This window comes from Zootermopsis nevadensis, unplaced genomic scaffold, assembly GCF_977971745.1.
Source record: "Zootermopsis nevadensis isolate Lab colony 2312 unplaced genomic scaffold, Znev_1.0 Znev_ptg000024l, whole genome shotgun sequence".
NCBI classification, from domain to species: Eukaryota; Metazoa; Arthropoda; class Insecta; order Blattodea; family Termopsidae; genus Zootermopsis; species Zootermopsis nevadensis.
The window spans coordinates 13,652,344-13,665,652 of NW_028259156.1; the positions used below are offsets into that span (position 1 = coordinate 13,652,344).

The 13,309-nt window shown below is 38.3% G+C and overlaps 1 long non-coding RNA gene across 5 annotated transcripts in view; it reads left to right on the forward strand.

Annotated features, from left to right (window-relative positions):
• The window catches only part of LOC110841323 (uncharacterized), a 498,304-nt gene that overhangs the window by 426,665 nt on the left and 58,330 nt on the right, over nucleotides 1-13,309 (forward strand). For all 5 annotated transcript variants that reach the window (XR_015536924.1, XR_015536925.1, XR_015536922.1 and 2 more), the window contains one exon: nucleotides 6,693-6,917. This is a non-coding gene — a long non-coding RNA (uncharacterized LOC110841323). The remainder of the gene's footprint in view (nucleotides 1-6,692; nucleotides 6,918-13,309) is intronic.

Below are 13,309 nucleotides of genomic sequence, written 5' to 3' on the forward strand. Positions count from 1 at the left end.
ATAAAACAGCTCTTGTGAAGGGAAGGGTAGGTAGGCTACCAGAAGTGCAACAGGCGTGTTCTTGAAGAGCCTAAATTCTCAGATGGTCAAAAAATATTCCATCTTTCATTACCGCTTTCACAAGATCCCACCACTGGATTCTACTGTTGGAATATAGACCCCGTTGGCAACCGTGCACCATATTTCTTCAGGATGTTTTAATATTGCCTTTGACATAATATGAGATGTAATATGTAACATGGTTCGTGAGAAGCTGCTTCTTGAAGCTGAGGAAAGAAACAGAAAGAGAAAACTAAAACTTAATTTGAATGCGTAATATCTAAATGAAAATGAAACTCGTTGGCCTGTAAACTCTGGCACGATTGGGAAGAACAGTATATATATATATATATATATATATATATATATATATATATATAAATATTTGTATTTAGTACTTTTTCGCCTTTTTTTTTCCACTGATCAAATGTCTTCTTATTGCCCCATTGACGTTTTCAGACATCCCCTGTTCTACCTGGGATTTAATTTGATATCCACTTTCTAATCAGATGATTATGGTGGTGAGTGAAGTTCATCACGGTCGATCGATCTGTGAGGAAAATAAAATAAAATAAGCACACACGTGTAATTTGCAAGAATAAATATATATTAGTTTTAGAATAATTCGGGCAAAAATACCTAGTATGTTAAAATCATGAATGCCATGATTGCACACACATGTTTATTTAGCTGATTTCATAACAGATATCTGTAACCATGGAAATACCACTTTTAGAAACACCAGTTCCCTCAGTCTGACAGCCGTAGGTGCATTTACAAATACAAATTTTATGATGAAATTCGACTTTTACTTTGTAATGTATATTTCGTCTCGTATAGTGAAACAAGCTAGCAAACGCCGAAGTATCACTTTATATGAATCTACTATACCTGTTCGTCATTCTCCCTCTGCAATCGCAAAGTTAATTGTATGTTGTATATTGACCTATCATCCAGAATACCTAATGACTGTCAGAATATAAAATAAGCAAACAAACAAACAAACTATTAATAGTATTTTATATTCTAATACACTACACGGTATGAAAATTTTTAAGATTAATAACTGTCAGTCACAATTAAGATAACAGCTTATAATGTATCTTTGGAACTGAAAATTCTACGTCCTGCTTCACATATAAGTAATACTATGAGTTACTTTTTTACATCTATGTTGTAGTGAGTTTACATTACTCGTATTATAATTTCAGCTGGATATCATTAGAATGGTGTTCATAGTTCATAAAATTTCGGATCACTGTTTTTAAGAGGCAATATTTACTTCGTGCTCAATAATTTATTAAAATTTAATTTGTGAGATTTTCGATTTTCCTTCTACTACATGGGCTATGTAGCATTAAATGTCAAAATTATTATGAATGACAAATTGCAAAGAATGCGAAAGGGAGAGACCGTGGCCTATTTTAGAGGTACTATTCCAGCGTTTGCCTCTCTGAGTGACAAGCCGCTATGATATCATTCAACATAGCTGCTCTTCAGCAAATATTCCACAGGAAACTCTCTGAATAGAGATTAGGTATGATAATGATTGATATTCAGTCTCCTTTTGTACCCACGTAATCGCTGTCTGTTCGGATTTCATACGTCACAAGATTCTGTTAATAAATTTTGTAGCCCCTGAAACAAATCCCGGGAAAAACTGTTGTCTTCTAGAAAAAAAATTAAATCAAGTCTGCCGTGGTTACAGTTGTACACTTTTAAAATTCAGGCATTTTTGTTTCCTATTTTGAAATTTACTCTTACTAAAGCATCTTGTAGCTTATTTTAAGCGTTCTTTTCCGATTAACATCTATTACCTTCTTGGATTGCAAAATGTTATTGTAGTCAGAATATGGGTGGCTTATTGTTACGTTAGTATTTCTCAGATAGCTGATTGGCTTAACTGTCAGCGTGACAAGACATACAGCAAGCTATAAAGTTTCTTTTGTTTATAGTGTAGTTGCTGATTGCGTGCTTGTTGTGAGAATATTAAACCGCCGATATGACACTGTACTACCCAAATTTATTCTACCAAAACTTGTATCCACTTGTTAGATGTTTCCTAATTTTGATTCATCTCATCACATGATATAACTCATATTTTAACCGCAACCAGACCCGATAAGCCATGATTATAAAGCCCTGTCGACCTTAAACGAGAAGCTATTTTTCAGATCTGTTATTGTCGTAGTAAGTATAGTTAATATCTACTAAAAAATGAAGAACTCATATAAACACTGGACATATGATATTTCAACATACTTTATGTCTGTTAAACACTGCGAAATCACAGAGTACGTACCCTTATTACTCTGCGAATCATTCTGCAAAATACTAAATTCGAAAGTAGGCCAGATTAAGGGTTATCATACCTCAAGGTTTTGCCAGTCTCTCGATGCTAATAGGTGAATTTCACCGAAAGACTCTGTCGCGTGGTTAGCACTCCTGCGTGCAAACGCCGAGCCGGAGACCGGCTGTCCTGACTGAGAGTTTTGTGGTATTTCTCATTTTCTCCACGTAAATGTTGGGATACTGCCCAAAATTAGACCAGATCATTTTATTCCATATACTCTCCAAATCATTCGAAGTTATAAATACATCTTCTGACAGCGTCTTTATGCAGATCATATAGAGTAGATATAGTAAGTTGAAACAGCGTCTTCCGTACTGTCAGAAGCTAGAATTGAAACAAACAAAAGAACTTAGACTTCTGTTTTTGTTTTAAATTAAAGTCTGTTGGTATTCTTGGACGGAAGTGAGGAATATTTCGTTGTAAGGTTGTTGTGATTCTGAGTTTATTTTTGATCTAATAATTGTTCCCGAACGACAAAATTTGGCGAAAAATGTGTCCGTATAGAGTGTGGGCCATCAGGTTTTCGGAAACAGAGCGTACTCAGCGTACATTTATATATCCTTCATGATGTAATTACTGCAGCAGCCCCACTGCTTGTTCAAACTAATTGTCCCATGCAGCTAATGTGATGACGTCTGCCGGCCGCCAGCCCATGTGTGTGTGTATACTGTGCCAGAGTATTTTTAGTGTGTGCATTGGACCTACACACTACTCATACCTCTCGCTCTCTCATACCGCATCCTACATATCCAAAAACAAAACACACACAAAAAACCTCGCGCGCGCACACACATATATATATACATACCGGCTATTTTTCAAAGGACAATAGCCTAGTCGCAAAAGTTGGCACAAATTGGAATGTTAATGGGAAGCGGGAATGTGAACAGCAGTGACCCCTGTATGTATGCAGCCCGCAGGTTGTTGATAGCAGAGCGAGGGTGGTCGAAGAGGGGAAAGGGAAATTTAGGCTGTAGGCCAAATACCAACTCGTGCATGGCTGACCGTACGGGCGAATAATATCCAGACTTGATGCATTGAGTGATGAAAGGTAGGGTGAGGTGGGTGGGGGGGAGGAGGATGAGCATCACTAGGAATATGTGAAATTATAATAATTAAATACCGGTAAGTGAACAAAATATAGCATCAAGAGAAATAATGGTCTGCTGTATGCAGTAGGGAATTTGATTTTTATTAAATGAAAAGTCATTAGTGCTACTAATTAAATGACGTTTCTATTGGAATTGAATTTCGAAACTTTAAAAAGGCGCGCAAACAAGCATGCGCGATGTCTCTGGGAACTGCCAGACAGTGAGATAACTGGTAGGTTTATTGGGTTGAAATTTCATTTTCGCAGATTTATACGTCAAAATCAATTGTGTATTCAAAAATTCTTTTACAACTTTATATAAAATTATTCCAACTCATTTTTCGCTATTATTGTGAGAATTATTATTAATTTCGTGGATATGAAGCTGCACATAACCAAATTCAAATGTGAAATGGGACTATGATACCTCAATGTCATTACGAAGAAAACAAACAAATATAATAGTTAATCGGCATTTTGTATACATTTTAATGTAATTATAAAGTGGAAATTGTATTATGTTGGCAGTTATGGTTTATTAGCGAGCTTTTGTGAATTTGACAACGAGCATTAAAGTTCTATAAAGAAGGGGGATTTATTGATCAACTGAGCGACTATTAGATTTTCAAAGAAGACTTCACCATCGAGTAGTTCGTGTTTGTTAGAGTACGTTCTCAAACTGTGTTCAATAAAACACAAAGTGATATTTCAGGTTCTAATGACATTGAGAGTGACTTATGGGTTGTTGCCTATGCCATCAAGCCAATTATCTAGGAAGGAAGCACCCCTGAAACGTCGGTAAACATCTATTAGGCTGCACGGCGTGACAACCGATACTCGCCGCCATTAGAACCTGAAATCTTAGCATGTGCATAAATTAATCATTGATCGAGTTTCTCGCGTCCTTCCGATCGATTTTGTACCTACGTTTATGAGTAGTCTATCTGAAATTATCATAAAATGCCATCAAAGAAACCATTTACTTGTAATGATCCCTCAGTAACTATTTAGGACAATTTATGATTTGAGGTTTTCACAGCGGTGATTTCTGTCTTCTGGGTTGTTGCGCCGTGTAGTCTGGTAGAATTTCCACCGACGTTTCAGAGGTCATACTGCCTCCGTCATCAGGGCGATTCTTAGTATGAAGATTTCTGTCTTCTGGGTTGTTGCGCTGTGTAGTCTGGTCATACTGCCTCCGTCATCAGGGCGATGAATGTGGCAATCTTTTGTAGACCGGTATTCCTGTAAACCAGGGGTGGCCAACCCGCGGGCCGCGGGCCGCATGTGGCCCACCTTGAACATTTTTCCGGCCCGCGAGATTCATCACACTTTTACAAAATATATTTATTTTATAATGGCCAAAGTAGTGAAAATAGATTTTTATAACACTTACGTCACAAAAGAGAAATTTTCCAATTTGAGAAATCTGGCACAAAAAGTTGTTAGCGCTTTTGGTTCAACTTACACCTGCGAATCGTTTTTTTCGAAAATGAAATTGACCAAACACAAAACACGCTCAAACATAACGGACGCTAACCTGCAACACCAATTACGATGTGCAAATACCCAAATTGAGATCGATTTGCAAAAGCTAAGTGAAAGAGTGGAGAAACAAATATCGCACTAGTAAAATAAATATTTTTTAATGATTTCATTATTTTTATTTCATTCATATTTATATATTTTTTATATTTAATTTTTAGTGCTATATATTTCTTTACAATGTACGCTTAGTATCATTATTATTATATTATCTATGTTTACATGTAAGAATAATAGTAAACACAATAATAATAACTCATTATGTTTCAATTTTTCACTCCAAAAAAATGTCTATAGTGTATCTAAATCTAATATGGGGATATATAATTTTATATGTGGCCCGCGGAGTTATGATGCATTTCCAAAGTGGCCCGAAAAATCATTTGGGTTGGCCACCCCTGCTGTAAACCATTTGTTGAATGGACAGTGTCACATGCTCCTGTTTCATAAGTCAATATTACTTAGATTTTTGATTTTGGAATTGCTTTCTAGGCACCTAGAACCAATTGCTTCCTGTGTCGCTCTTCTAACGCTACAGGATAAACCGATGCTTCGTTCGCTCTGTCTGACCTGGGGTAGAAAAGTTGTCGGAAGAAGGGGTGAGACCAAGAGGTACTTACGCAGGGTAGACTTTACGACGGGATTTCCAGGAACATTACCACTGATCCCCGTACTTAGATTTCCGGCAAATTCTTGGCAGTCGCTTTCCGAGATACTCTTGCCCCTTCTGTAGCCATAAAACGCTCATCACAGCTGCGCTGAACTGCGACCATTCTGCAGGTATTCTTATACCCTGCCTGCACCGTTATAAAAAAAGAGAAGCATTTTGCAAATGAATGTTTTTGTGCGAGGTTTATTTTGTTTATTCTGAAGGAGGCTGTTTTTCTGATGAGATGCGATGAGGGTTGTTAAAAATACGAAACCCTTATTTGATGGCTAGCATGCCTCACTTCTGTCTGTGTTCGATGGAAAATCTAGCTTATTCAAACCTCTTTTGAATGCAGTTTCTCCTACTTTCAGTGTGATTTAAGGATTTTTCGTCTATCCTATATTTCTTTAACAGGTTGAATTTGTAATCCTGAAAAAATTAGCGCTGTTATACTAAACCCAACAAATCTACAGGAAGTATCTGCTTTATATCTTCAATGCGTTACTAGTAAATATAAAATAATTAATTCCGTGGAGCAGACGTACTTCAGAAACTGGCTTAACCGATAAAGAAATTATACACTTTTTACGCAACATGGAAGCCTATTTTCTTCTCCACAGAATGCAGCTAAGGGACTGTATTCTGAGCCAGACTGCATTCCGAAGACAAATTCTTGAAGGCACTTTTTAGTACTATGTTAAACTGATTGCCACGAAATGTTAATAAATTCTAGCCCATCAGAAAGGATTAATTAATAAGGCCACCGGTCTTAAAAGTTTGAGAAACGACGCCTTAGGGCGAGATTATTGATTTCACACAACGAAAAAGATAGATTAAGTTGTAGTTTTAAAATGTTGATCTTTAGATTTTAGATAGAAGACGGGAATATAAAGGCTTCTGAACTTAATATAATATTGGTTTGTTACAGTAGGCTTTATACAATAATATTATTATATTAGGCTACTCAATTCTTGGAACGAGACATCATTATAACAGAATATTATTACTAATTATTACAGACGCTTCAATGACGCGGGTACTACCTGCAGTGGCTAGTTTTCCCATAACCCGCCCATCACATGAGGGCGTCGTTCGGGCGGAGGTGCATGTGACAACGCATTTGGCACTTCCCGCCCAGTTTCGTGGGAAGGGAAATGGGCGATGGCCCACTGCTACCACACAATAACAGATTCCAGTGCACTGAACGGGACCCATCTACGTGTCTTCTCTGTTCGTCAGTGTCGGTAAGATATAAACCTTTCTTGGACTATGTAGTCCAAATTTGAAGATCCTGATGTAATCTCTTTTCCAGACAACGATGACGAATTCGTGGTTAACCGAAGAAAATGTCGTAAATGTGATTCAGAAATATTATGTGACGCATACAGAAAGCCAGTAATGACGCCACGTTAGGAGCTTTATTGTGGACAGAAACCAAATTTCGAAACGATTCGGAACCCACTTATCCCAGAAATTTTAACTCAATACATCGCTGAAGTTATTACTTCGTAGTTCAAATTTGCATATTATTACGGATACCTTTCTAGGCACTAATAATTTTGATTGTGGTAGACCTATAGGTGGAAACCAATAATCGCCTCCATCTTCATACGACTTCAAAATCTATAAGAAAATCCACATTCCCCCCCCCCCCCCGCGAATCTATCAGCTGTTATGTCATAAACATTTATTTCCATACTTTCTGTAATTTTCCGTAGGATCTAACATTGAAACATATTCAAAGTTATAATCGTTAACTTTAATATAGACTGATAATTAATTATTTAATCAGTTTACTTATCAATGTGCATGCATACTGCGTTTTGACTCACATAATCTGCAAAGGACTAGTGTTTATATTGCGAGGTTGTTCAGAGATGGCGTTCATGTAGAGAAATAAATTGTATAATTTGATTAGTCAAAGTCACACGACAAAATATCTGCCTCAGAGATACCTAAAGTCGTCACTCTCAGTGCCACAGAACACTCATTAGAGAAATTTTCGTCGTTATTTGTTGTAGGCGAGTTTTAGCTGCTGTGTGGTAAAATGGAAATTTGTGAGGGAGAAAGAAATGTTCTAATTCAGAATGACATAAATGAGGAAAAAGCCTAATCAGCGCACTCTGGTACGCATAATTCCCACATAACACGGGTACAACGGTTTCAAGAAAGGCAGCATCATAAGCAGTTCTAAAAACAAGAACTGTCTGTGGATAGCAAGCAGCTTGTTAAAACGGATCTAATTAAGTTCACCTTGCGGTGGTGATACTACTCAGAGAGAAAGGCGAAGGTAAATTGGGATGAAAGAAGTCTTACTAGCAGCACACACAAACGGAAGAGGGTGGGAAATTGTGATGATGGGGAGGAGAGAATCCTCTGGTATCAAAACTCTCTCCCAAACCGCCACGAGTCGTCAAATGGATGGGAGAGAGGGAGTGCGAAGAATGGCTCACATTGCAACTTCGTACGCAGTTGCATCACGTTACTGCGTCCTAACCAGCCTAGCACTAGGTACCTGGGACAGAGCGGCCGGAGTTCGAAGCTGAGCACTCAACTCAATCTAGTACCAGGATTATGTTTTTGTTTTTTTTGGCTGGCCTTGTAATCCTGGGGTCTCGGGTTCGATTCCCGGCGGTGCCAGAATTTATAATTTGTGTTGGGCAAGGCCGTGGTCTAGGCAACACGGAGTTTTCCTCCGTGGCATCCCAACAATTACTCCATTCACACACAGAAGAAGGCAATGGCAAACCACTTCTGGATCATCTGCCAAGATCGTATATGAACAGGTCCCAGTCCGAGAAAAGGATGGAAGGATCCTGTTCATATGGACCTGTCGTCAGACAGAACACTAAATAATAATAATAAGGGCCAAATAATGACTGTAATCGCCGAGGATAAATTGACATGAAGAAAATAGGCCTTATGGACGACCTTTCAATCCTACTTTTTATCTACAAATTAAAGACACTGAAACGCTTATCAAATTTACGTTAGAAGTTCTTCTTGTGGAAGGTAATATCGAAGTCGATTCTTGACTCTGTGGATTTAGACTATTACGTGAGATTATTTTCACTCAGTTTACGGCTTTCATACTAAAGGGAATAAACTTCCGAGTTATGTAACGACACGAAGGTTCTTGAATAGTTGAGCGTCTGTCAAGTTCTCAGGAAGTGACCGTATCATATACTTCGCTAATTACTCGGTCTGCCTGACCAACACTGAATGGAGTAATTAAGAGTAGCTGTAATTAATTGCATAATGGAACTAATAGAGCAATATTGAAATTTCAAATTGGGAAAGCTCTTCTTTGCCTGGAGGGTGGATATACCTGAAGCGTACTCGCTCAAACGCGAGGTCGAGAGAAGTTTCTTTCCGTGCGATCCGTACACCTTGTGACGCGTCTCAAGCAAACTTGTCAGAATGCGTCTGAAATGTAAATTGAATTTGAATGATACGAGGTTTTCACGGCGGTGAGACTCATGATAATGTTCTTCTCGATTTTAGCATCGTGTAAACTCGTCGACGTTTCGGAGAAACATATTGTCTTGATCATCAGGGCTTAATTTTATTAGCGTGCATTGTGCACATTTCAAAATATTCTTTACATTTTTGTTTTTTGTTTTTGTGCAACGAAATGGTTTTCGGACTTATATAACTATTCGTAATCATTTTCAAATATCAGTTTTGTCTTTATAACTATTGTACTGATAGACGAGTTTCAAACAACTGACGACACACATACATAACTTCTTTTCTGGAAAAGTGTAGGACTTTAAGTAGGGAAACAATGAACATCAATGCTTACGTTAAGTACGATGTGAACCAGCGTTTATACTCTGTCTCGCTCGCTCGGTGCGATGGTGATGCACCCACACACATACACTGCTTCTGGTTTTATTTGGTTGGGTTGGGCTAATGAGCATGTTGGCAGACTTCAATAGGCTCCAAATGAAAAACGCTAGCTCCCCTTCTAATTAGGGCTTTGATTCCGATTTGCGGTGGGCCTGCGGTGAGGTCTGTTGAGGGTGGAAGAGGTGTGGAGGAGAGATGAGGTTACACGGATACGTCTAGAATCAGCAACTAGCTAGCAGACAGACATACTCATAATTATGACATTTAAGTATGATGCATAACTCGAAGCTAGTTACCAGGGGTGATCTGCTTCCGTGGTTCTCATCGTCGACAAGCTGAAATGTTTTTGAGACATTTGTTCTATTTGCATAGCTCAGTAATAAAGAAATCTGAATTTACAAAGGAGTCATGTGAGTGTCTTTGTAGTTCATGTTGTAAACTAAACGTCTAATCGATTACTATACGTATGAGAATGCACATAAATCCCTAGTCGGGAAGGACCACTTGAGAAACCTGAATATATACATTGGAGGATAACATTAAAATGATCTAATAATAATGATAATATTAAAATAGATCATATTGCAATAGACCGTGAGGGTGTGAACTGGATTATACTGATTCCGGGTGAGATCCATGGAAGGAAACTGTGAATATGAGGATTGACCACGAAACACAAGTAACTCCTTAATCAGCTAAGCGACTGTCAGGTTCTAAACTAGGCCTCTGCCTCATTGTGTATGTTTTCTATGAATGAATTCAGTAATGTGTGAACACTTTTATTAGGATAAAGCTAATATTTAAGTAAATCTTCGTTGGATTTTTCTGGTCAGAATATGTGCGTATGGGTTGGTTAGAAATTATGAATTCTGCATTTTGTCTAGTGTCCTAACTTCATTTATTACCCCTGAATTTGGCTTAATCTGCCCCCAGCCTTACAATGCATTTAATGGAGTACAGCGACTGCAGTGACTGGCACAAATGATGTAGTGTCAGGCGAGACAGCATTTCGTAATTAGTGAAGAGAGTTCTCAGCGGCGTAAGTTGACATTTAGGAATAATTAAAATAGGTCTATGTCCCCGCAACATTTGTAGCTATTAAAAGAATTCATGTCGCAAAAGATTTATCTCCCCTCATAGCAATAAGTTCGAAAAAAAGAACAACAACTGAAGTTTAGACCTTGCGTATGACAAATTAAACTAGCCTATAACCTTTACTGGTGGGCTGTGGTTTTCCGAGATCTGACGTCGTGTAGTCTTGTAGCCACCTACGGGCATGGTAAGTGGCGAATTAATCGCTTTGTACATTTTATCGAACGAAGGTGCCTAGTGATAAACCAGTGTTAGGTATGTATTTTCCTGGCAACCACCAGACGTACAGGACAAAAATTAATTCTTTGGTGGAGTGGACTTCTAACAAAGTATTTAAAAAGATTGCTGTCTTCTGGGTTGTTGCGCCTTGTAGTCAGGTAGATGTTTACCGACGTCTTAGAGGTTCTTGCTGCCTCCATAATCGCCCTGATGATGTAGGCAGCAAGGACCTCTGAAACGTCGCTAAACTTATATGAACACGGTTCAATGTCCCAGAAAGCTATAATCTTCATCGTAATTATTATGGTCACAAGAGCCCTTCAGAGGACGCCATTGAAAGGCAGGCAAATTCAGTCAACAAACCCATATCCTTTTTCTTTAATGTTCATTTTAGTTATATATTTCTATGTCTAATGCCTACTGTTCGAACTCAGCTTTGTGACTCTGAGGAATTCGAGCCAGTCATAGTTCTGTCTGTTTTCCTAGATTCCCCCAGCCTCTAAGATAGCAATATTCGGCCCCGAACATCACTGTGGACCCGGATTTTCTAATTAAAATTAGATATTCGCCTGCTTTTCTCTAACCCAATTAATTTTTACCTCCTATTATTTTATTTCTCTTAGGACCAAATATACTCATCAGTATATTGTTTCGCTGTGTTATTCATATAATGCAACAGATAAAATTATAATTTTGTGTGATTTTAATCTGCAGGTATGTAGATAGGAGACAAAACTAGTGATACAGTATCACATATATGACAGTACATACATAGCTTAAATATAAAAATAAATATCAGTACATCGAGTGGTCAGTGTACACAACTTCTGTTGCTGTCTCTGGCATCCTTTGTCACGTGTAATCAGAAATGTCCTCACCTGGTAGGTTTCTCTGCAGCAACATTGGGGCTTTGACTAGACGACCAGAGTCTCTCGAAGGAAAAATGTTCCCCTTCACGTACAATAAATAACGCGCGAACTTGGGTCAACAATTAATAACGTCCGACATACTCCCCTTGCCGGCCAGCGGCTGGAGTACATGTCCCCTAATCGAGGTGCTCCATTCCCCCGCCCTCCCGCTGGACCTCTGCGTGCATAGGAGACATGGGTCATTAAACAACAGGCATGTCTTCCCGACTATTTTTCTACCAGCTACCTCTGTCCTCTTGCCTCTCTGTACACTGTGCACTGACGTCCTCTCACGAATTGTGCCAATACAAGAGACCCCTAAGGCTGTTCCTTGCGATACTATTATCTGAAAGAGGTAGCCTGCCAACGGAATGGAATTACTCAAAGTCAACAGTGCGTTCAATAACGTTAGGCACTGAAGAATTAAGGAGAAAGAATTGGGGGATTGAGAAATCTACAGCGTGAGGTGTTTCAAAATTTATCCTCCTTGCCAGATATTATTACAATGAAACAATCAAATGGACTGTCATGGGCGAGCCATGTAGTATGAGTCGAGTGTATGAAGGATGATGCCTACATCATTTTAGTTGGAAAATCCGAAGTTAAGGGACGATCTGGGAAGTGTAAACTATAAGCTTATAAACACTTAAGTTATACAGACCCACAGACTTCCTTCTCAAATTACATTACCAACAGCCAAAATAAATCGGCAAATTGAAACATTAATTTGTCTACATGCAAAATTGAATTCGTTTGTGTTGTGTTTACAAGATCCACAAGAAGGCAAATATTGTTCTGCACAATTATCTGAAACATTTACTTTCGTATTAATCTTCCGTTCAGAAAGCACAGGTTTTGATAGAAAAAATTTGTTGCCATACGTGAACTTCAGTGTAGACGAATCCATACAAGAATGGAAACAGTAAACTCCGTTTCGGCAACTGCTCCCAGGGAAGATCCTATCCATGTTTATACTGGAATTTGCATTAGTTCCTTCTAGTTCCAGCGGTTTACAATGATCCATCTAATCAGATACGTCTACTTCCATTATTTGTACTTAGAATTAGCCTGTCAGTGAAGACACAACCTGCTTGTAAAATATGAGTGGAGAAATTGATAATGTCACTTCGGCTGGTCAGATAATAGTTTAACGACAGTTCAAGGAATTACACGTTTATCTATATGCACTGTACATATTTATCTTATCATCTGTTGGAAGGTCGTATTTAGAGGAGAGGTTACGAGTTCAAACCTCATCAAAACAATTAGCACAAAATAAGTAACATGACGAAATAATCCACTTCTGTTTCACATCCACGACGCTCTGGGTTTGAATTTTAGCTGAGAAACTCACTGAATGTAATCTGTTATTTTTTCTCAGTCCCTCCAAGCAAACGTCGAAATAGTTTTATTGCGTTGGGCATTGTTCAGTCTCTGTTTTATATTTACATGACTATACAGAGCATGTTTCTGTTCTTGTCAAGTCATATCAACACCGTACTACCAGAATTATTTTATTATTTTATTACTTCTATATTTATCACCTGAAAACGGGGTTTGAGACA